Source organism: Stegostoma tigrinum, chromosome 3, assembly GCF_030684315.1.
Source record: "Stegostoma tigrinum isolate sSteTig4 chromosome 3, sSteTig4.hap1, whole genome shotgun sequence".
Lineage (NCBI taxonomy): Eukaryota > Metazoa > Chordata > Chondrichthyes > Orectolobiformes > Stegostomatidae > Stegostoma > Stegostoma tigrinum.
The window spans coordinates 86816806-86841985 of NC_081356.1; the positions used below are offsets into that span (position 1 = coordinate 86816806).

A 25180-nucleotide genomic window follows, 5' to 3' on the forward strand; every position below is an offset into this window, starting at 1 on the left:
TATCCGAACAGATCCCTGGGATGTTGTAGTCATGTGGACCAGTCAATGGTTCTGGTTGTGCCAATATTATTGGATGGACTGATGGCTACATCTCATCTGGTGTTCTCTTCTAGGTACCTGGAGCATCCAGGAAGGGCTAACCCTTCTCACCCCCTCAAGAAACATCCTTACCATCTTCAAAGAGTGAGTATCTGAGGGATTGTCAACTGTTGGAAGAAAGAGATGGGGCTTTAAACTCAAAGGGTGGGGGCGGGAAGATTTATTAAAGGTGATATTCAGAGATCTAAAGGTAACGGTTAAAGCAACCGAGTAGTGTAGCAACCTGGTTAAAGAATAACACAGAAAGGACCGAAAGTGTAACAGTAATAGTGCAAGGAAGGTCCGTGGGAATAACAACTGTAATAACAACTTATTTGAATGTATGAAAGACTTGCAATAAAAATACATAGAGGTATTCTTGCATCTATTTAATGCTGAGTTAGTTGAATTGTTGATTAGCAGGGGAATGAAGGGTTAAGGGGAAAATGTAGATAAGTGAATGTGAGGAATATCATTGAATCAGCCTGATCTTATTGAATGGCCAAACAGGCTTGAAGGGCCAAATGACCCACTCTTGTTCCTATTTCATATGGTCTTATGGTCTTACAGATGAACTGGTGGCACAGAGTAGCCAAGGGGACACTCAAAATTGCACATTGGAGACGGTTAAAAACTGCAGATGCTAGAAGCTAGAGTCAATAAATGTGAAGCTGGAAAAACACAGCAGGTCACACAGAATCCGAGGATGAGGGAAATCAATGTTTTGGGCCAAAACCCTTTGTCAGGACTGGGGAGAGGGATGGAAGCCCAGAAATAAATAGAAAGAAGGGGTGGGGCAGGGTGGAAGGCAGGTGGGATGGGAATATCTCCCACTTACCCTCCCGCCAGTTCTAACCCTCTCCCTCTATTTATTTCTGGGCTCCCCTCCCCTTCCTCAGCCCTGATGAAGGGTTTTGGCCCAAAACGTTGTCTTTCTTGCTCCTCAGATTCCATCTGACCTGCTGAGCTTTTCCAGCTCTACATTTATTGACTGCAGATACTCAGGCAAGATGTGCTAACTTAACAATATTACAATTATGGAGTCTTTTCTTAACATTTTTGTCTAGTTAAAACTCTGTAACTAAAAAGGTGAAAAATAAATAAATCTGCTTATTAAGAATCCTCATCTGACTGAGAAGGATTCAGTCAAAACACATCTAACAATCTGCTCTGAAAATTTTGCTTGCATTTTGATATTTGTGACTAATTCCAACATAGCAATTGAATCCCCAACATTTTTAATCAATCAAAAATATTCTAAATAAAACAGCCCACAACATTTGAAAAAAAGTCAATTCACCTGACCTTCCAATGATTACAGATATTTAAAACAATTCTAGAGTCCAGATTTATATCTTCACTAAAATCTAATCGCTTTTCACTTGGGCCATACCTAACCTATTTACTAGATTTTATTAAAACCCCTCATTTGTTTTTGGGTATGCTGTATATAGTCAGACTAACAGAGGTGAAGATAATTACTGCTTTAGTTCGAATTTTGATTATAGAGATTTGGTTATAGGGAACACAAGATTGGGGAAATAAATATTCATGGGTATTCAATATTATAAAAAGACAGACAAAATGGAAAAGGTGAGGGGTTGCTTTGATAATAAAAGATGACATAAGGACAGTAGTGAGAAAGGATCCGGGTTCAGAGGATCAGGAAGTAAAATCACAATGGGAAGGAATTAGAAGCAATAAAGGCCAGAAAATTGCTTGTGACAGTAGTTTGTAGGTCCCTTCACAATAGCTCTATTGTTAGGCAGAACATTACTCTAAAAATAACTGAAGGTTTTAACAAAGGCACTGTAAATATAATTGTGGACTTTGCTCTTCAAATAATCATAACCAATAAAACTGGTAAAGGGGTAACTAATTTTGACTATATGTGCACTTTGGTCAGCAAAAGGAGTTCAATGTAGCATTGCCAAAAATAAAATGTTTTAAAATTTGGATACGATGTGTCTGCAACTAAAGCTTTTTAATTCTGACCTACAATATATATTTGCTCACTTTTGATTTATCATTATACGTTTTGTTTTGATCTGCTGTCAGCTTAAAAATCCATATAAGCCTTCATCTAAAATCTCAAAATAAAACCTACAGCATTCTGCCATTCTCCTCTTTTCCTTGGAAGATTCAGATGAAGTGATAAAACAACTCAACAGCTTCACTCATTTTCTCTTTATTTCCCACATTTCAAGCTAGAATAGAATACAATAGAATAGCCTTTGTTGTCACATATACACAATGAGTATAATGAAAAGTTTATACATCACCAATTATGGTACCAACTTAGATGCAAAAGTAACTAGGCATAGCTTCTTCTGTTACAAGATTTTAGACAATACAGAAATAAAATGTACAGCGTTACAGAAAATAATTCAATTCAGCAGACCATGCTGGCACTTAGCTTCCTGTTCACACTGGGCCCTGGCTCCATACTGTGCCGGCAATGTGCCATGCCGGGAGGCCGTGAGCTCATTATGCCATGCCAGGAGATTTGAGGTCACCGTACCATACCAGGAGGCCAAGCTGGAATTTTGCCACACGGGAGGCACCTACAGTAGGAGTCTGCTGCAGGAGGCCAGAAGGTTGGCACGCCCAACTGGGACACCACTGTGCCAGGCCGGTATGTCACCACACTGGGAGGTTTCCATGGGAGGAGACCACTGCACCAGGCTGGGAGGTCATCATGCTTCACTGGGAGGCCCCTGCAGGAGGAGGATGGCATGCCACTCCAGGAGGCAGGAGAGCATCGCCTGCCAGAAAGTGGGAATCACATTCAGAAGCCGGGGATCATCAGTCGCCAGACACTGCCAGAAGCCAGGAGTTGAAGGGAAAAAAAATGGAGAAGAAGAAGAAAAAAAATCATTAAATGGAAGAAAAGGAGAAGAGAAATGAAAAGAATAGTGGGCATAGCGAGAAGCCCCAGTTTTCAAAGGTTATAATACCTAAAAATTATTAACACAGACAAAATAATATGGCAACCCAAGAGAATTGTACGTAACCTCAGAACTTCCTAATTAACTGGATCTGAAGTTCCTGTATAAAGGTCAAAAGAGAACATGCAAGAGAATGTTGGACTATTAAGCCTTTTCTCAAAAAACTAATTATATTGTCACTTGAATGTTATAAAGGTCACCATCATTTAAAGAATAATTAGTGTGTATCCTGCCAAATTGGCAGTGGTGGCACATTTGCCTCAGAGTTAAATTGACAGTTAAACCTTCAATCCAATTATATAATCCAAGCTATTAAAGGAGTGTGGTGCTGAAAGAATAAAATAGTTCCTGAAGCACCACTTTCTGGATGAGACATTAAACAGAAAACCTGTCTGCCCTCAGCAAGAATTTCCCAGAGATTCCAAGCCAACAATCAGTCCTCATTCTAAAGATTCAAAAACAAACTAATTATGATCTAGAGATAGTAGGAACTGCAGATGCTGGAGAATCTGAGATAACAAGGTGTAGAGCTGGATGAATACAGCAGGCCAAGCAGCATCAGAGGAGCAGGAAGGGTGATGTTTCGGGCCCTGACCCCTCCTCAGAAGTGGGGGAGGGGTATGGGGTTCTGAAATAAAGAGGGAGAGGGGGGAAGTGGACCTAGTCCTCACATACCACCCCACCAACCACTGGATACAACGCATCATCCTCCGACACTTCTGCCATCTACAATCTGACCCCACCACCCAAGACATTTTTCCAACCCCACCCTTGTCTGCTATCCGGAGAGTCCACTCTCTCCGCGACTCCCTTGTCTGCTCCACACACCCCTCCAACCCCACCACACTGGCACTTACCCCTGCAACCGCAGGAAGCGCTACATCTGCCCCCAAACCTCCTCCCTCATCCCCATCCCAGGCCCCAAGATGACTTTCCACATCAAGCAGATGTTCACCTGCACATCTGCCAATGTGGTATACTGCATCCTCTGTACCTGGTGTGGCTTCCTGTACATTGGGGAAACCAAGCGGAGGCTTGGGGACCACTTTGCAAAACACCTACGCTTAGTTCCCAATAAACTACTGCACCTCCCAGTAGCGAACCATTTCAACTCTCCCTCCCATTCCTTAGACAACATGTCCATCATGGTCCTCCTGCAGTGCCATAATGATGCCGCCCGTAGGTTGCGGGGAACAGCAACTCATATTCCACTTGGGAACCCTGCAGTCTAATGGTATCAATGTGGACTTCACCAGTTTCAAAATCTCCCCTTCCCCCACTGCATCCCAAAACCAGCTCAGCTCATCTCCACCTGCCTAACCTGTTCTTCCTCTCACCTATCCCCTCCTCCCACCTCAAGCCACACCTCCATTTCCTACCTACTAACCTCATCCTGCCCCCTTAACCTGTCCGTCCTCCCTGCACTGACCTATCCCCTCCCTACCTCCCCTCCTATACTCTCCTCTCCACCTATCTTCTCCTCTATCCATCTTCAGTCTGCCTCCCCCTCTCTCCCTATTTATTTCAGAAACCTCTCCCCATCCCCCTTTTCTAAGAAGTGCCTAGGCCCGAAACGTCAGCTTTTATGCTCCTAAAATGCTGCTTGGCCTGCTGTGTTCATCCAGCCCCACACTTTGTTATCTTGGATGGAGGAAAAGACAGGTGAAGAAGAGACAGACAGGTCAAAGAGGCGGGGATGGAGCCAGTAAACGTGAGTGTAGGTGGGGAGTTAGGGAACAGATAGATCAGTTTCGGGAGGATGGACAGGTTAAGCGGGCGTGATGAGGTTGGTATGTAGGGAGATGGGGGTGGGGCTTGAGGTGGGAGGAAGGACAGATTAAGGAGACGGGGACAAACTAGGCTGGTTTTGGGATGAGGTAGATGGAGGGGAGATTTTGAAGCTTATGAAGTCCACATTGATGCCATTGGGCTGCAGGGTTCCCAAGCTGAATACGAGTTGCTCTTCCTGCAACCTTCGGGTGGCATCGTTGTGGCATTGCAGGAGGCCCGGGATGGAAATGTCATCTGAGGAATGGAAGGGGGAGTTGAAGTGGTTCGCAACTGGCAGTTGTTTAGTGTGAACTGAGCACAGGTGTTCTGCAAAGTGGTCCCCAAGCCTCCACTTGGTTTCCCCAATGTAGAGGAAGCCACACCAGGTACAGAGGATGCAGTATACCACATTGGCGGATGTGCAGGTGAACATTTGTTTGATGTGGAAAGTCTTCTTGGGGCCTGGGATGGGGCTCACCTTTACTGGCTCCAACCCCACCTCTTTGACCTGTCTGTCTCCTCTCTACCTTTCTTCTCCTCTATCCATCTTCTTTCCACCTCCCACTCTCTGCCTATTTATTTCAGAACACCTTACCCCTCCCCCATTTCTGAAGAAGGGCCTAGGCCCAAAACATCACCCTTCCTGCTCTTCTGATGCTGCTTGGCCTGCTGTGTTCATCCAGCTCTACACCTTGTTATCTGTAATTATGATCTAATTTGTTGCCTGTGGGTTTGGCTATGGTGTGAGCACTATACTCATGTTACAGCACAGAAAGACACCATTCAGGCCATTGTGTCTGCACTTGCTGGATAAACTAACCATTTATCCTAACCCCACTTACTAGCACTTGGGTCTGCACCTTGCAAATCTGAGTCCCTTTTAATCATCCACAAACCTCCGAATGAAAATAATTTTCCTCATTTCCTCCTTTACTCCTTCCACCAGTCACCTTAAATCTGTGACCCTGGGCATTGACCACTGCACTGGGGAAACAAGGTTCTCCCTATCCGCTTTAACCATGCCCTTCATTATTTTGTACACTTTGGTTATGTCACCCCTTGAACCTCCTCTATTCTCAGCAAATCAACTCAGTCTATCCAATCTTCCTTCAAATTTGCAACTGCCAAGTCCTGGCAAAATTTTTGTAAATTTTCTCTCTCCAGAGCAATTAACTCCTTCTTGTAATATCCTGACCTGAAGTGTAAACAGATCTCTAGCTGTAGTGTAACCAGTGTCTTAAAAAAAGCCCATAATTACACCCTGACCTTATTTTCAATACCTCAATCAATGAGGGAAAATGTCCCATTGATTTCTTTACAACTTATATGTCTGTCCTGTCACCTTCAGGGACCTGTAGACATGCATTTTAACGATTCTTACTTCCTCTACTCCTCCTGTCATTTTTTGTGTATTCCCCTACTTTGTGTTCTCTCTCCAATTGCATAACCTTGCTCTTCCCTTGAATTAAATACTGTTTACCACTTTATCCTCAACTTAATCAAACCATTGGTATCTTCCTGCAGCCAACACTGTGCTCTTCACTATCAACTATCAAGAGAATTTTTCTATCATCTACAAATTTCACAATCATACTTTTTAAATTTAAGTCCAAATTATTAATACATATCACAAATAATCAGGGACTCCTTGGAGTGCCAATGGAAACTATTTTTCATTTATAAAAGCATCCAATGACTATCCCATGAATGAATAATTTAAAGAAAATGATTCCTTTAACTCAGCCAGTTTTGGATCCAAAGCAGCATGTTCCCCTGTATCTCACTGTCTTTAATTTTCTTATCATTTTTTGCCTTACTAAAACATAAGTAGACAACAACCATTAGCTTGGCCTGCTGTGTTCATCCAGCTCCACACTTTGTTATCTTGGATTCTCCAGCATCTGCAGTTCCCATTATCTCTACCACTAGCCTCACCAATCCTGTTTGTTATTCCCTCAAAATATTTAAAGCATTTCTCTCAAACATAGGGACATTTAAACAGCTCTTGGATAGGCGCATGGATGATAGTAAAATGAAGGATATGCAGATTGGTTTGATCTTAGAGTAACATCGTGGGCCAAAGGGCCTGTACTGTGCTGTACTTTTCTTACAACATTCAAATAAATTGGTAGAGCAAGACCCGTGTCACCTCTAGTTTTCTTTTTCTCCGTACAGATCTTGAATTCGTTCTTAGCTATGATTTCAGAACCAAAAGTTAATGCTGCAGTCTGTGTCTGCACACCTATGATTGGACATTGAATGCTGGATATGCCTTTCCCTTAACAAAACCATGCAGTCTTATTCATGCTTCTCCAAGTAACAATTATTCTTATCTCTCAATATTGATTTGAGTAAATTGTCCACCACGGCTGACCAGTCTATAATTATGGAGCTTTTCTCTCTCACACTCTTTGAGATGAATTATGATTTTGGACCATTGACTGAGGGGTATTGCCCTTGATTTGATAGAGTACTTTGAGATATGGCCACTTGCTTGATACACATGCAATGTGTTTGGCACAAATGTACCTGGCACATGGTGAAGGGGTGACAGTGATGTAACATTGGATTGTGCAGCGACATGTCCATCCCCTTGACTAATGGCTGCTGACAGCCATGACAAACTGCCCAGCTTTGTGCCTGCGCTAAAAGACCGGTCAAGACAGAAGTACTATGAGCCTTTAAGATCTAGCTAAGGAGGCAAAGTATTAAGTAGCAAGGCAGGGTGAACATTGCCATGAATAGTTCTGGGAGTCTCCAAAGTGCAGCACTGAAGTTGGAAGTCAATCAGAGGTGCCATGGTGACGATGATGATGATGCAGTGAGGCTGGTATATGTCAGATGCCACTATGTGGGGTGCATGCAGTCATTACCTCTGGACCATTCTCTGAGATGATAAAACCTGGTGTGCAAGATGGCAGGCTGGATGAGCATGTGGCAAGCAGGAAATGTGACAGTCCCACTGTGACTGTCGTGTCAGGAATTGTCACTGTCTAGTTTCTACCTGGCAGATGGGCAAATGGGAAACAGCATATCAATGAGCTGCTATGAATGCCAGTAGGCTCTTCAGCACTCACTAGTGAGACTGTCAATGATTGGTTAGAAAATGGTGCAGTTTGCTTTTGATATGGAGAAGCACCTCACTGCACATCACACATGATTTTCCCAACATTCTCACCATTGCCTGTGCCATTCAGGGGCTGGAGGAATTCTGCCCCTTGATTAATCTGCTGCATTTGTTTGCAATTTGTTTTTGTGTTGTGGATGATCAGCAATCAGAACTTTGTGTCTTTTCTTTATAAATACCTGCTTCCAAAAATCAAAATTTATTCCTTCAAACAAGGATGAAAGCTTGCCATCTTATTATTGTACAGCAGCTTATAAAAGTTGTATTTCTGTGATAAGGAGGCTGATAATGGCTAGGTAACCACAGCACCTGCAGACAGACCAGTCTTACACTGTGTGACTAAGTTTGCACTGTAACTACTGGGTGATGTGAGGAACAGATTAACAATTCACTTGGAGTTAGTTTCCCTTTAATCATTACAGACTCTATGCCTTCCTCTTTCAGCTGACCAGCCATCTTGTTGATTCCTCAAGGAGTTGTATTCAATGAAATGCCTCCTAAAGGATCTAGATTATGAGATGGATAGTGTGTCAGGCCATAAAGGTGCTAGCAATGGATCAAGAGTGAGGCTGATTTATTGAGCTGGCTCTGTTTTAATGACTCAGTTCACATTATTAATAAGAGGAAGAAGTCTCATGTCTTTATCGCATCTCAGAAAAAAATGCACTGCCTCAAAGAAATTTCTTTTGAAGTGCAATTACTGTTTAATTACCACAAGAAATTTTTAAAAACTCAAATCATTCATGTAATTTAAAGTACTATCAGCTCTGTCGTGAATAGTGATACGTTAGATGTTAAGAATAAAAGTAGTAAATTACATCACTTTGATAGACATGGTACAATCGGCCTCAGTGCCCCAATGCAAAGAAATATCAACTAGGTTCCCTCTATAGTCACCCCAATAGTTAAGTGTATGTGTCAACATTGGGAAAGGTCTGAAATATTCCCATCCATGATGCCTTCCACAGGAATGATCTGCTAACACCTAATCAGACTGCTCAGACACAATAAATGACAACATGGGTGAGATACTGGGACCAGATGGTTTCTTTAAAACTGTATAAAATGAAAAGCTGCACGTGCTGGAAATCTGAAATAAACACAGAAAATGCTGGGAATGCTGATTAGGTCATGCAGCAGCAGTAAAGTGAAAATGAGTAAGTGCTTCAGGTCGATGAACCTTGTGAGCACTGTGCTTCCAGTATTTTGCTTTTGCACTTCTATAAATCTCTGTCTCAACAAGGGTCAGGCATGAGTTATTACCTATTGCAAGGAGGATCCAAACTGAGGAATACTAACATTTGGGATAAATATAACCAACTGTGAAAAACAAGTAAGCTGGCAAAGAGCTAGCATCACATCTTGTGGTATGGTACCAGCTCTGAAGATGATATTTGGACTACAAACTGCAAATAATAAGATGCTGTAATATTATCACTACAAAAATCCATACAGATTTATTACCTATGAATAGTGCAAAGCCTTGATGTGAAATACAACACTGAATGCCATGACATTACTCTAGATTAAACCTAACAGTATGATTTTTTTTTACAAGCCTTAACTTGCAACTATGAGAGTGTTACATGATGCCACTGTAATGTCCCGTTTTTACCAAGAGACCTATTTCGTGAATGGTGAAGAAAGGAATGAGTTGAGTAAATCTGAAAATGAACCTAGTGAAGCATGAAGCAGGATGCTGTGCCCTTCTATTGTTATTTGTTGGAACAGTGCCAAGAATCACTTCACAATAAAATGTAGCAAAGACATGAGTTCACTCAGAGAAATAATTCCTGCAATAATGTCAAAAGAACAAAAGCCTTATTAAAATATTAACAGTTAGTTTAAAATACCACTCATATAAATAAAGTGAATTCCTAAATGCTCAAAGTCATTGCATCACAATGATGCTACTTCAGGACTTAGTGCTTTAGCCTTTATCTCACATGGCTGTTGTCATCTTAAAAGGTAATAAACTTAATAGACACTACAGTTGTGAATAAAAGACACCTCAGGAGAGCTGACAGCTCATCCTATTGTATTCAGTGGGTTCATTAAAACAAAAAAATCACACTCTAATATTGTAGAATATTGAAAGAGTGGCCGAGGAAAGCTGAAAATTTGGTTTCTTTATTCTAAGCCACAAGTTATCTGTGTGATCTTTGTGCTTATATGTAACTTGATTTAGCTAGAAAACACATGTGTAACCAGCTCTTATCTTGACCAGTGAACACCCCAAGGCTATTGGACAATCTATACCGAAGGTTTTGGAGTTTCATGGAGAGACAAAAATAAACCATATATTTGCAAATTAAAATGTTTACTAGGTACAGTCTTGGCTTTTTATATCATTATATAATTGTATTGTTATATATTGTTCTATAAAAGCATTCAGCTTTTATCTGTTGAGTTTGTATGTTGTTTAAAAAGCTTGAATATGTATTTTCAAGGCTATGTTAATATAAGATGAAAATTCCAGGGACACAAATAGCAATGTGATGAAGAAATGAAGACTATGCACTGCATTCAACACCACTCAAGGGATTTACTGAATGCTTGCTCAACTGTAAGGATTAAATAATTCATTTATATCATGCTGTGTACAAGCAGAGTACAGTGCCTTTGAAAGTTCACAGATTGGTGAATAATGAAAGACTGCGCACAGATGGGACATATAGCATAACTTATTTAAAAAGCATTGAATATTGCAAAAAAAACTTCAGCCTTAATTCTCTTTGCTAATTGTTTGAGTAATGAATTTGGTAATATTGAGGCCAATAATCTCAATGTATATTTTCCTCCAACTTTTCTAAAATCATCATATCTGATAAGCAGAATGAGTATTCCAAATGACCATGGCTCAAACACACAAATGTAGAAATAGCCATTATAAACTGAAAATGTAGTCAGTGCACTTAATTGAGGTTTTTAAGTTGATATTTTAAATCTGACATTTCAAGCCATGCTGGAGAAGCCCCTTTAAACCATGTTCAAATCAAAAAGCAGAAAGGAGTCCAACAAGAGATTAAATCTGCGAATTTCACAAAGCAAAACCCCAATTCGGATTAATAAGATGTTCTCTGCTGTTTTTGTGAAAACAATTAGCATTTTTGAGCTCTTCACTCTATCTGTCCTCCCTATTCTCTTTGCTTTAGTAGATCTAGAAAGATGCCTGAAAGTTGGCTTTTTTTTTCAAATGTCTTTTGTGGATATTATATTTCAGATTTCAAGAAATTGTGCATTCTTTTTATCTGTAAAGGGCAAAGGCTTCACTTGTCCTACCTCTGACAGCCACAAAAAACCCTGCTAGAATCCCCTTCAAATAGATGCTTGGGCTTAATAAAGAATTCTTTTCTGGTTTCATTGCTTGAAAAACCTAAAAACGCACATTTGACCCCAGAGAAATCAACTTTTACAAAAGGAAACAGTTAAAAAATGTTTACAAGTCAGGCCAGTCGCTAATTGACTCATACAGTTTCATTCCCCTACCCAGTTGTCATTCCAGCAATGCCAATTCCATCACAGAAATGGTAGAAAATGCGTTTGTGTATAAAGTTGTAAAGGGTCTGAAAGGGTTAATGCTGAAGAATGTCATAAACACCAACTATTATTATGTTATCATATAGACTTGGTGGGAGAACAGCTCAGGATCTCAAAGGAGTAAAACTTGCCATCTGTAAGAGACCATAGCCTCTGTTACAATGGACAGAATCATGTAGAGGCCTGATTGACATGGGCAGTGGTCAGATGCATGACACAATTGGGCAACATTTTCAACCAGGTCCATCGTGACAGCAAGGTCATCTTTTACGCGTTTCACAAGCAGTTTGGGGAGATCCTCACTAGACAGTGGTGAGATGCTGATTGACAATCACTGATGGTCCTTAATTCATCTCATTGATATTCAGACTCCCATCTTATTAACTCACCAAGTAAGTTAGATATTGGGATAACTTGAGAAGGCAACTAGACATGTATCTGGGGGATTCAGCTTGCCTTTTACTTTGAACAATCTCCATGTTGGATACTAGGCTTCAACATCTCAGGGAACAATACTTGGGCATTAGGTGAACACTCCCCTCCTCCAACGACATTGGCATCTGGAGCTAACCAAATCAACAGGATGGTGCTGGCACTTCTACAATGCACTGGTGGAGCACTCTGGAAGCAAAGACTAGAATTGTAGAGTCGTACCAGCAACTGCCATTGGAAGTCTGCAGGGGAACATTCTATGCACAGGAACATACACCCAACTTACAGACAGAGGTGCTTTGCTCTAGAATGGGCTGGAGATGCCGAGGATCCTCTTGCCAGAAGCATGTTGAACTTTCTTGACTTGGACTTCCAAGCATCAGAGAGGTACAGACAGGTAGAGATGGAGGTCATGGCCACCTCTGCAATACCCCAAGTGGGCCTGTGTGTAGTTCTACCTTTGGTTGCATGCTTCCTGACACCACCTACTTTCTCTGGGAGGTGCGCGAACCCAGAATTGGGTCAAGGTTTCTTATCGCCCTGTCATCCATGACTTTGGGCCAGAGGACCATTGACTGGAGTGATGGAGAACTGACGTATTTGTATCTCCAATAGTTCCTGAGGATGCTGGACCTGGATTTCTATGGCAGCTGCCAACCATATATTGATGCACTGATACAGTTTCTCAGCAATGAGGGTCATTGCCACTTACATACCTGTCTGATGCTGTTGCTCTGCCCTCTGCATTTCTATAAATTCCTGATTTTTAAAACCAGAGGAAGATCTTCTGCCTGAGTTTGAGAGGGTGCCTAATTTCCTACAGTCCTCTGAATGCCAGCTGCCTGGGCCCTTTCTTCCATGGAGAGCTGCTTTGAGTTCTAAAGCACTAACAATAGCATCTCAAAAGATAGTAGAAAAAGTAAAAGGAACTGAAAGAACTGCAGAAGGTGGAAATCCAAAACATAAAAAGAAATGACTGGAAAACCTCAGCAGGTCTGGCAGCATCTGTGCAGAGAGATCAGAATTAATGTTCCAAGTCCAATTCTACTGAAGGTTCATTGGACCCAAAAGGCTAACTCTGATTTCATTTCATAGACGCTGAGACCTGCTGAGATTTTCCATTAGAAATAAAAGTAACTCGTAAAGCTTTGAACATATCCGCTATTGCTTCCTTTCAAACTCTTGTATTTATTTTAACATCAATTCTATACTGTGAATTAATGCCTGACAAAACTGCGAAAGATACAGCAAAATAGCAATAAAAAGGTATTTCCTTACTTACACTTCAGGGAGTATTCAATTATACAGAAACATTAAAATTGTATGGAAATTGAATTCAAATGATTAAAATTTTTAAAATAAAATGTCATATCTGTACACATTTTGGTTACTGCCTTCACCGAATGTTAATGGCTAAGTCAATGTGATAATGGCTGCATTAATAGTGATAATTCAGGCATATCACAGGACATTCAGTTTTCAGTCTGTTTCAGGCATTAGAACTCCTGTTAATCTTGAAGTGGTGGCCCATGATTTGAATGGAATACTACTTTACTATTTTAGGTTAGAACTGATCAGGACCTGAACCAAATAACCTCTGTCTAATTTGTTGGGTGATGGAACTAAAGAGGTCTGAAAAAGATGGGTCCAATTGTTCTGTGGACACCAGGGGGGCAAAAAAGTGTGCGCCATCAACATCCAAGAAACCAGTCTGTGATCAGAAATGGCACTGCACCAGCACCCAACCCCTGCACTGGCAACCACTGGCAGGATAAGTTACTTAGCGGGGTTGAGGGTCCCCTCAACCCACTAAGTAACTTATCCTGCTAGTGGTTGTCAGTGCAGGTCTGAGTTTGAATTCTGTGACTTGTTTACTGCCCTGCAGATGCCTACCTATTGCTGGTCCTCTTTGCCATTGCTTATAGTTAACCAAAGAAGGTTCTCAAAAGTCAAAAGCATCTCCATTTTTTCTGAAGAAGGATCCAGACCTGAAACGTTAGCTTTCCTGCTCCTCTGATCCTGCTTGGCCTGCTGTGTTCTTCCTGCTCTACACCTGGTTATCTCCATTTATCTCTATTTTGATTTGATAAATGTATCAGGTTTCCAGCCACCATCATTTTCTCAGCAGTTTTGTCAGTTTTGGAAATGCTTCTAACAGAAATTTCTTACTCAAAAAAGTAGATAATAGCAAAATAATATGTATTTTCAAGGAATGCTATTTGCCTGTTTGTTCAATTGAAGAAATAATGAAAAGGAAAAAATAATCGATTTAACGCTGACAACTGTGGACTTGGCCCTTACTTGGAACACTAAGTTGAACAAATGTGAAATACAGTACATGGTCAGCCATGAGTAGGAGCTCTTGAGACTTATGTTTCCTGGTTATTGGATAATGTTAGTATTGTTGTGGTCCAACTTCATAGCGAAGTGCAGTGCAATATGCACGAACTGGGTTTTGCAGAGCACCATATTTCATTGTGCTGGAAGAGCAGTGAGTCAGCGCTGCCGGAGATTTATTAATGCTGTGCATCTTGTATTTGTGCCAATGATATTATGATCATTGTATCATGCTTCCAGTAAACTTCTGCTGTGTATATGACATCATTATAAGTGAGGGAGCCAGCTCAAAACTTATGGCCAAAACTGGAGTTTAATCTGGTGAATTTAAGAAAAAAAAACTTATAATTCATGAAATCTTCATTTTAAAATTCATAATAAAGTGAAGAATAGATACCAAAAAAAAACAATGAAGCATCAATGGCTTGTGAAAGATTAACTCTATGTGAAATACTAATTCTGTAACACCGGTTCTTTGATTCAGTCTCCTTCCAAATTTTGTTCTTTAGTGGGACAAATGTACAATTGGCCTGTAGTATTCACTCCTGTGGCCCTTCTATAGGAAGGTTTTTAGTGTTGACTTTAAGCCCAACAAAGTCTCATGAAAATTCTGTCAAGGAATGTTTATGGAGTTTATAACTTATCACCCTCCCTCCATTGAGGAGTTAATGCTCCTCTTGGTTCGAAACCATTTAGAAGAAGCACTGGAGGAAATAAAAGCAAAGATAAAGTTGATATAGTCCATAGGCCTGCTGTTCCATGAGATAGAGGACTCCTGGTTGTTATTTAGCCTGAAGGTCACCACATCTCAGGCAATGGCCTGGGAGGATGAGAAGTTGCAAGCTTCATGGTAACATCAGCCAGCGCAGGAATTGAACCCACATTGTTGGCATCACTAATCAGCTATCCAGCCATCTGGGCTAAATGACCTCACATTGGTAAAGTCCCAGAGGGCCATCACGGTCGTCCCACATCAGAGAGAGATGACTAGTGACGGTTTAACCTGAGAGTCACTATGCCTCAGGTGAGGAATGAGATTGAGAAGACACGACATTAATGGTGAGGCTATTATGGTCACCGAGTGTACACTGTCTGGGGATTTCAATGTCCATTACCAATGGGCACCAATGAGTCAGGAGCACCAGTACTGACAGAGTTGACTGAAGTGAAAATAAATCTGCCAGACTGGGCTTGTGCAGATTGTGAGAGAATTAACATAAGTAGAAACTAGGAGGAAAAGTAGGCCATTCAGCCCTTCAAGCCTGCTCCGCCATTCAACATGGTCATGGCTGATCCTCTCTTGCAAAGCCATATTCCTGTTTTCTCCTTTATGCATTTAAAATCTAACATTTATCAATCTCTTCCTTGAATAAATGCAGTGCGTTGGCCTTCACAGCCTTCCGTAGCAGAAAGCTCCGCAGGTTCACCACACATTGAATGGGGAAATATTTCCTTGTCTTAGTCCTAAATGGTCCACCCTCTATCCTAACACTGTGTCCATTGTTATAGACTCCACAACCAGGGAAAACATCCTCCCCTGCATCTAGTTTGTTCAGCTCTGTTAGAATTTTATGTTTCAATCCGATCCTCTTTTAATCTTCTGAACTCCAGTGAACCCAGAGTCAGTCAAACCAATAGGAAAGTCCTGCCATTCCTAGTATCAGTCTAGTGACTCTGTACTGCACTACATCTGCAATATCTCCTTTTTTAGGTATGGAAACCAAAACTACATGCAATACTCCAAGAGTGGTCTCACTGAGGTCCTGTATAACTGCAGAAAGACATCCCTACTTCTGAAATCAGTTTCTCTTGCCATCAAGGCCAATATACCATTTGCCTTCCTAATTGCTTGCTCTACCCGTCTGTCTACTTTCATTGGCTGGTGTATAAGAATACCTGGATCTTTTTGTACATCCATTGTTCCCAATATAACACCATTTAAATAATACTTGTCCATTCTGTTTGTCATACCAAAATGTATAACCTCACATTTATCCATATTGTGCTGCATCTGCAAATGCATCTGCTATGCATTTGCCATCATCTGTCTAAATAATCTTGAAGTCTCTTTGCATGTCCTCACAAATCACATTCCCACTCTGTTTTATGTCATCTGCAAACTTGAAAATGTTGCACTTGTTTCCCTCATTCAGATCATTTGTATATCAAGCATAGCTGGGGCCCAAGCATTGATTCTTGCAATATATCACTAATCATGACTGCCAATATCCTGTCTAACCTGCATGGCTGAGCATGTGAAAAATAAGGTACACAGCAATCAGCATCGTTGTGCATTTCATAGTATTGATGGTAGCATGGCACTATGAACTTTTGGCTCAGGAAGTCACAGCACAAATGGGCTTTGGTGACCTGCGCAGCTCAAACGAAAACTAAACAAAATGCTGCTGTCACTTGGTAAAACACAAATTTATTTCTACACTAGATAACAAAGTGTGGAGCTGAATGAACACAGCAGGCCAAGCAGCATCTCAGGAGCACAAAAGCTGACGCTTCGCATCTAGACCCTTCATCAGATGAAGGGTCTAGGCGAGAAACGTCAGCTTTTGTGCTCCTGAGATGCTGCTTGGCCTGCTGTGTTCATCCAGCTCCACACTTTGTTATCTCGGATTCTCCAGCATCTGCAGTTCCCATTATCTTTATTTCTACACTGATTTCCTGTTAACCAACTCCTGTTCTATGCCAATATAGTGCCCCATTCTATATGCTTTATCTTTGCCCAGGAACGTCTAATGAGGGATCTTGTCAGTAACCTTCTAAAAATCCATATACACCATTTTTGCTGGTCATCCCTTATCTATTTTATTAGTTATGTCCACAAAAACACCTGTAAATTTTTTAAGTATGATTTACCTTTCACAAGCCTGTGCTGGTTTTGTCCAATCCCATTAGTGTTTTCCAAATCCTCTGTTATTGCATCTTTTAAATTATACTCTGGCATTTTCCCCATGATCGATGCTAAGCTAACAGGTCTGTAATGCTCTGCTTTTTCTGGCAGAGGCTGGAGGTCCTGGTAGTCGAGGTGGTAGAGAGGAGTACCATCCTCTTTCCTCAGCATGCCTGAGGAATCCACGGCAACAACAAAGCCAGCCTGGTCTGACATTTCCACCAGGGTCAATGTGCTATCAGAATGTGCAGCATACAGTAGAGATGGGTAATTTCTATTCATGGAAGCCATGGTTGCTTCATCACACTGAATGATTGCATCGCATTCTGACAGTATATTTATATAGGTGCTTCTGCAGTGAGCAAGATAAAGGGGAGAATCCTGTCTCCAGTAGATAGAAGAAGGTCAGCAACCCTATCAAAGAGGGCATGACCGGAACTAGAAGAAATGATTGCCAAGGAGTGATTACAAAAACCTGGGAACAATGCAGCTAGAAATTAGTGGTCTAGTGCTGTGAAAGCAAAAATGGCATTTTACATATGTATTCATAGGTCATAAACAGGAACAGGCCATTCAACTTATGTGCAGGCCAGTGCTCATATTCCATTCTGGTATCCTTTCATCTTTTTCCATCAAAATCATAACTATCAATTCCATCCTCCCTCAAATCCTTGTTGAGTTTCCCATTAAGTGCACCTACCAGTATTCAATAGTGTTCAATTCAACCACTCCTTGTGGTATTGAGTTCCACACTCTTTTCTGGGCAAAGACATTTCTTTTGAATTCCCTATTGGATATCTTGGTGTCTCTTTTATGTTAATAGTCTCGAGTTTATGTTGTTCCTCACAAGAAGATGCATTCTCTCTGTACCGGTTACATCACAATCTTTCACAGTTTCAATTACCTTCATAGGTCAGTTAGCCTTCTTTTCTTCAAAGAGAAGAGATTCAGCCTGTTAACCTGTCCCTAATGTGTATACCCACACACATCTGGTCCAATTACTTAATATCTTCTGTGCACTCTTTCCAGTGTTTCTGTTTCCTTTTTGTAAAGAAGCAAACAGAATTGTACACAGTACTCTAAGTATGGTCTATCCAATTTTTAACGCTGGTTTAGCATAACTCTGGACTTTCCAGTTCTATATCCTGAGAATAAACTGTAGTAACAAAAGTATAACTTGCTAGAAAGGTGCAGCAGGTATGGCAGCATCTGTGGAGAAGAATAACGTTTCAGGTCAAGCGAACCTTCTGCAGAACTGTAAACTGTAGTGCTTAGAGATAATGGGAACTGCAGATGCTGGAGATTCCAAGATAACAAAATGTGAGGCTGGATGAACACAGCAGGCCAAGCAGCATCTCAGGAGCACAAAAGCTGACGTTTCGGGCCTAGACCCTTCATCAGAGAGGGGGATGGGGGGAGGGAACTGGAATAAATAGGGAGAGAGGGGGAGGCGGACCGAAGATGGAGAGTAAAGAAGATAGGTGGAGAGGGTGTAGGTGGGGAGGTAGGGAGGGGATAGGTCAGTCCAGGGAAGACGGACAGGTCAAGGAGGTGGGATGAGGTTAGTAGGTAGCGGGGGGTGCGGCTTGGGGTGGGAGGAAGGGATGGGTGAGAGGAAGAACCGGTTAGGGAGGCAGAGACAGGTTGGACTGGTTTTGGGATGCAGTGGGTGGGGGGGAAGAGCTGGGCTGGTTGTGTGGTGCAGTGGGGGGAGGGGATGAACTGGGCTGGTTTAGGGATGCAGTAGGGGAAGGGGAGATTTTGAAACTGGTGAAGTCCACATTGATACCATATGGCTGCAGGGTTCCCAGGCGGAATATGAGTTGCTGTTCCTGCAACCTTCAGGTGGCATCATTGTGGCAGTGCAGGAGGCCCATGATGGACATGTCACAAAGAGAATGGGAGGGGGAGTGGAAATGGTTTGCGACTGGGAGGTGCAGTTGTTTGTTGCGAACTGAGCGGAGGTGTTCTGCAAAGCGGTCCCCAAGCCTCCGCTTGGTTTCCCCAATGTAGAGGAAGCCGCACCGGGTACAGTGGATGCAGTATACCACATTGGCAGATGTGCAGGTGAACCTCTGCTTAATGTGGAATGTCATCTTGGGGCCTGGGATGGGGGTGAGGGAGGAGGTGTGGGGACAAGTGTAGCATTTCCTGCGGTTGCAGGGGAAGGTGCCGGGTGTGGTGGGGTTGGAGGGCAGTGTGGAGCGAACAAGGGAGTCACGGAGAGAGTGGTCTCTCCGGAAAGCAGACAGGGGAGGGGATGATCCCCTCCCCTGTCTGCTTTCCGGAGAGACCACTCTCTCCGTGACTCCCTTGTTCGCTCCACACTGCCCTCCAACCCCACCACACCCGGCACCTTCCCCTGCAACCGCAGGAAATGCTACACTTGTCCCCACACCTCCTCCCTCACCCCCATCCCAGGCCCCAAGATGACATTCCACATTAAGCAGAGGTTCACCTGCACATCTGCCAATGTGGTATACTGCATCCACTGTACCCGGTGCGGCTTTCTCTACATTGGGGAAACCAAGCGGAGGCTTGGGGACCGCTTTGCAGAACACCTCCGCTCAGTTCGCAACAAACAACTGCACCTCCCAGTCGCAAACCATTTCCACTCCCCCTCCCATTCTCTTTGTGACATGCCCATCATGGGCCTCCTGCACTGCCACAATGATGCCACCTGAAGGTTGCAGGAACAGCAACTCATATTCCGCCTGGGAACCCTGCAGCCATATGGTATCAATGTGGACTTCACCAGTTTCAAAATCTCCCCTTCCCCTACTGCATCCCTAAACCAGCCCAGTTCATCCCCTCCCCCCACTGCACCACACAACCAGCCCAGCTCTTCCCCCCCACCCACTGCATCCCAAAACCAGTCCAACCTGTCTCTGCCTCCCTAACCGGTTCTTCCTCTCACCCATCCCTTCCTCCCACCCCAAGCCGCACCCCCCGCTACCTACTAACCTCATCCCACCTCCTTGACCTGTCCGTCTTCCCTGGACTGACCTATCCCCTCCCTACCTCCCCACCTACACCCTCTCCACCTATCTTCTTTACTCTCCATCTTCGGTCCGCCTCCCCCTCTCTCCCTATTTATTCCAGTTCCCTCCCCCCATCCCCCTCTCTGATGAAGGGTCTAGGCCCGAAACGTCAGCTTTTGTGCTCCTGAGATGCTGCTTGGCCTGCTGTGTTCATCCAGCCTCACATTTTGTTAACTGTAGTGCTTAGTTTGCTTTTCTTAAGGACCCTGATCATATATACTCTGAGATTATTTTGTTCCTCTGCACCTTTCAAAAAGCTAGTCACCTGTCTATTATTCCTACCAAAATATACTATCACGTGTTTATCTATGTTGAACTTCATTTGCCAAGTACTTGCCTCTTCTGGAATTTTATGTCCTCCTGGATGTCAGTCCTCACCAGTACTGACTAACACACCAATATGAACCATCCCAAATTTAGAAATAAATTCTTTGATTTCAAAGCACAAATTGTGTTCCCATCTTCCGTTATTCTGATTAGCTGACTTTTATTCTCTTGAAACTAGGGCATCAGAATGTGCTCTGGGTGGGGTCTACAATGTGCATCATTGACAATTACCCTATATCCCCAGTACTCATGTAAAGCACTGTCCTAAGGTGCATAGCAGCTAGACTGTGTCTGCAGCAGATGGTGCGGAAACCAACATGAGGGAAAAATCTACTTGACTTCATCCTCATTATGCTAACAATTGGTGATTTGTTAGTAGAGTGTAGGGTTATTATAGAGAAAAATCTTGTCTTCACATTGAGGATACCTCCTATTGGAGTCTTGCCTAGCACAAGGGAAGACGCTTGGTTCATTTGTGATTCTTCAAATACTGAAGCAGTCTTTGTCCACGTACAGCAAAACCTGGACAATATTCGGGCTTGGTTGAATAGTGGGAGGCAACTATTCATGTGCCAGACAATGATGTTCTCCAACAAGAGAGCGTTCCAATCAACGCCCTTGATTTCCCAACTATCAACACTCTGGAGGTTACTATTGACCAAAAATTGAACTGGAAGGGCAATTAAGAAGCTAGGAATTCAGAGACAGCAAGTCAACCTGTCTTCCTAATGCCTGTTGTCATCTACAAGACAGACGTCAGGAATGTGATGGGATACTCCACATTTGCCTGGATCGGTAAAGCTCCAGCAGCATTCAGGAAGCTTGACGCCAGCCAGGATAAAGCAGCCACTTAATTAGCATGGCATTCACCCACAGTACTTCAAAATTCACTCCTTTCACCACCAGTACAAAGTTGAATCGTCTACTTCTGCTCCTATGTTATATGGTCTTATTTAATCCCATCAGTTTGTCAAAAACCTTGTCATTTATAATAGAAGCTGATGCATGATCAAGAGGCCACTGGCCTGGCTTTACTGGTTGAAGTAACTTAAAGGGACTGAAATTCCTGTAGCCTATCCTTCTTTTAAGTCCTAGTGACCTCCCCTGGTCTGGCACCTTCAAGCAATGTGTGACTGGCCCACCTTATCCAGGCATTGTTCCTAGATGTGGACATGTTGTGGATGTTTATGTGTCTAATTGGCATGAAGATGCATGTGTCTCTTCATGAGGGCTCCTAGCCCCTCAAAGGATAACGTGATGTCCTCTGTCATCCAATGAGATCGTAGTGAATCTGATAATCCTCCATTCCACTTTCCTGTCTTTTCCCCACAATGTTTGTTTTCCTTACTGATTAAAAATCTGTCTATCTCAGCCTTGAATATAACTAATGAAAACATCAACAGCCCTCTGTAATAAAGAATTCTACAGATTCACTTCTCCGAGAGAACAAACTTCTCCTTATCTTTGTCATAAAAGTGTGATGCCTTTTTTCAAGATTATAATATCTCATCCCAGACTGTCTCACAATGGGAGGGCAGTGAAATTGCCAGGATTTGATTACTTGCATCCAAAGGTTTGAAAGGAAGTGGCTACAGAGATTAGAAACATTGGTTGACACATTCCAGAATTGACTTAATTCTGAGAGGTTTGTGATATCCCCATTCAAAAAGGGAAGGAGACAGAAAACAGGAAACCATGGGGCTGCATGGTGGCTCAGTGGTTAGCACTGCTGCCTCACAACACCAAGGACCCAGGCTTGATTCCAGCCTCGGGTAACTGTCTGTGTGATGTTTACGTGTTCTCCCCATGCCTTCATGGGTGTCCTCTGTGTGCTCCTGTTTCCTCTCACAAATCAAAAATATGCAGTTTAGGTGGATTGGTCATGCTAAATTGCCCATGAAATATCCAGCAATGTGTAGGCTAGGTGTGTTCGCTATGGTAAATGTGGTGTTACTTGGGTAGGGAGGTGGGTCTGTGTGTGTGTTTTACAGGGGGTTGGTGTGGATTCAATGGGCTGAGTGGTTTGTTTCCTCACTGAAAGATTCTGTGATTGGCCAGTTAACCTAATATCTGATTTTGGGAACATTTTAGAGACCATTATAAGAGGAAATAGCAGGACATTTGGTAAAGCTTAACACAATCAAACAGAAACAGCAGAGCTTTGTGAAACAGGAATTATGTTTGATAAGTTTGTTAGAATTCTTTGAGGATATAACAAGCAGGGTTGTTAAAGGGTAACCAATAGATGTAATTTATTTGGATTGCCATTTGGATTTGATATGGTGCTGTGTAAAATGTTATTGCATAAGCTCACTGTGTTGAGAATTATGTATTAACATTGATTAAAGATTGGCTAACACATAGAAGACAGAGTGCCAGGATTAATGGGTCTTTTCAGATTGGAAAATTGTCACTATTGGAGTGCCCCAAGTATCAGTACTAGGGCCTCAATTATTTACTACCTGTATTAATAACTTAATGAATTAATGAGGAAAGGGCATAATGTAACATATCTAAATTTGCTTAAGATAGAAAAACAGGTAAAAGTGCATGTTGTGAAGAGGCTATAAGGGATCTGCAAAGGGATATAGTTAGGTTGAGTGAGTGGACAAAACCTGGCAGATGGAATTTAATGTAGAAAAGTGAGAGGTCATGCACTTTGGTAGAAAGAATCAAAAAACAGACTTTTATTTAAATGGACAGAGACTTCAAAAAAAGTGCAGCACAGAGTGATTTAGGTGTTGTGCATGAAAAACAAAACTAAAAGCACACAGGTGTGACAAGTAATTAAGAAGGCAAATGAACACTTGGGCTTTATTGCTATGTGTTGGAGTTTCAAATAAGAAAGTAATCTTACAACAGTACAGGGTCTTGGTATCTTCAGTACTTTGCACAATTTGGGTCCCTGTATTAAAAACAAAATGTACCAATACTGGAGGCAATTCCAAAGAGATTCATTAGACTGATTCACTATTCCAGTGAATGGTCAGCTGCTTCCCTTGATGCCAGTTGTTTGTTAATATCCCTTCTCTGACAATGCCATCCATGTAGTGTCTTCTCCTGGTTTCAGCATTACTCTTCTCTGATATTCAATATACAGCAGATGCAGTGTACTCTCCATGGTGCATATATCAGCGCCCCTCCCCCCAAGATTTATCAATGCGTCTAAACGTTATTGTCAAAAAGCTAATGCCCTGCTCAGTGGTGACCTTGTGATGTTAAGGCAACCATTGTTTCCTCTGCCTTTGCTTCGGGATTGCTTACAGGGTCCATATGCCATTGGACGGCCCTTATTCACAATGTGCAGCCACGAAGATTCTCCAGTGGCCTGAACAGCTGAGGCATTTGTGACTCTGCTGCTTCCATTCATCTCTCAAATATAATAATGCTGAGCTGTGACCTTGACCTTTGGTCATACATTTTCAATCTTAGTGAGTTTATTGACTGAAAACATTCCATATACCAATATTGCACTGTAAAAGGGCACAATGTTCTTATCTGATTCAATATGGTATAAGCAAACTCAATTTCAGTAACACTGGAAAATTATTCATGACCTGTTATTGTGAATGACATTGTTATATACAGGACTGCAATACTATTTGATTAAGTTTGCTGAAAAATGGATGTGCTTGGTAAGCTGCTAATATTGTAGCAACTACTCAATATCCTGGCCATTGCAGATCTATAAACATTTAACAGGACGTCAGGCACAGGAGGACATACATATATAATGGAAAATTATCAATAGTGGCAAGCATTTTGTTTGCCCTTGATATGGATAGTCAACATTAAGAGCCTATAAAACACCTTATTTAACACAATATCAACACCATTAAATTACTAGTTTTTGTTAAGGCTGTGTTGCATACAGATTAAAAACAGTTAATAACAGAATGTATTTTGAAATAGATTGCAAAATGCATCTTTAGGAATCTGATGATAGTATTATTTCATTACTAAGACTTCTCAGAAGGTGATTGTGAGCTTCTGAAAATAACGATTAGTTTATTTCTAGTTACTACTTCAAGTAAATAGCAGACATTGTGTAAACAGCTAAATTTTAAGATGTTAAAATGTGCCCAAAACTTCACATCGTTCATAAAGAATCAACTTTAAAATCACATGATGAAACATAACTTAGAATTATCAAATGGTTACATTTCAGAAGGAGGCCATTCAACCTTCAGTATTTGTGCTGATTTATTAAAGGAGGAATTCATTTAGTGCTACTGTCCTACCTTGTCCCATAGTTTGACACATTCTTCCTTTCCTGATAATAATATAATTTCCTCTTGAATGCCTAATTAAACTTGTCTACACAACACTCCCAAGCAGTATTTCCTCATGTTCTTTTGCTAAATAAACCAGATCTGTACCCTTTATGTCTTCTTCCTTCCATCAACGGGAACGGTTTCTGTGGGATCTTCCCGGATGTCCGTTGCTGACATCTTGTGGTGCTTGCTAACTCTATGGTATGTGGTATGGGGTAAGAGTTGTTTGAAGTGATTTATTGCTTTTTTTTAGTCTTTTGTCTTTTTGTTTGTCACTCTTTTGTCTTTGCTATGTCATTGGCCTATTTAGAGATTAGATGTAGGCCTACCACAACAAAAACAACTACAGAAGAGGCACTGTTCTTAAGAAACAAGAAGGTTTGTAGTGTGTTAGCAATAAG

The 25180-nt window shown here is 41.8% G+C and overlaps 1 long non-coding RNA gene across 1 annotated transcript in view; it reads right to left on the reverse strand.

The window, feature by feature from the left end:
• Positions 1–2286: 2286 nt before the first annotated feature.
• LOC125451287 (uncharacterized) overlaps positions 2287–25180 on the reverse strand; it is a 113291-nt gene continuing 90397 nt past the window's right edge. The window contains exon 3 of the long non-coding RNA XR_007247263.2: positions 2287–2897. This is a non-coding gene — a long non-coding RNA (uncharacterized LOC125451287). The remainder of the gene's footprint in view (positions 2898–25180) is intronic.